Consider the following 534-nt stretch of genomic DNA (forward strand, 5'->3'; position numbering starts at 1 on the left):
AGGAGATCCCGGGATGCACGCCTGCAGCCCAGCTCCCCTCCCAGCAAGATCGGCGCCAAGGGATCACTCTCCTGTCCTAACCCCACACAAGACAGGCCAGCACACACAGGAGGGTGAGGCCACCCCTTTCTTTTGTCATCAAGGGTAAGCTGGATGGAGCACGTACTCAGAAAATGCCAGCTTGAGGCATTCAACAGCTTCCTATATATTTTTTTCCCATTCACATTAAAAATCTACCTTTATAAGTCCAGTACTAGTTATTATACAAAATAACACGCAGCTGCAGCAACAACTTAAAACAATAAAACCAAGACATGACAGATTGATGATTTTCTGGAACAAATACCATTGCAGAGGAGAGCAAAGGCACCTTTAATAGCCACTGCCAAACCCAAAATCTTTCAGAACCAGTACCAGCTGTTATCCCTCCAGCTGTACCCCAGTCTTACTAGTAAGACCTGACAAGACTGAGCCAAGGAAAAGGAGCCAAAAAAAAAAAAAAAAAAAAGATTTAAAGTGGGAATGTCTTACAAA

At 44.2% G+C, this 534-nt stretch overlaps 1 protein-coding gene across 1 annotated transcript in view; it reads right to left on the reverse strand.

The window, feature by feature from the left end:
• COL6A1 (collagen, type VI, alpha 1) overlaps positions 1-534 on the reverse strand; it is a 24,903-nt gene that overhangs the window by 22,986 nt on the left and 1,383 nt on the right. The gene's annotated exons all lie outside the window — the stretch shown is intronic.

Source organism: Chaetura pelagica, unplaced genomic scaffold (genome assembly GCF_000747805.2).
Source record: "Chaetura pelagica isolate M959 unplaced genomic scaffold, ChaPel_1.0 scaffold300, whole genome shotgun sequence".
In the NCBI taxonomy this organism is placed as follows: domain Eukaryota; kingdom Metazoa; phylum Chordata; class Aves; order Apodiformes; family Apodidae; genus Chaetura; species Chaetura pelagica.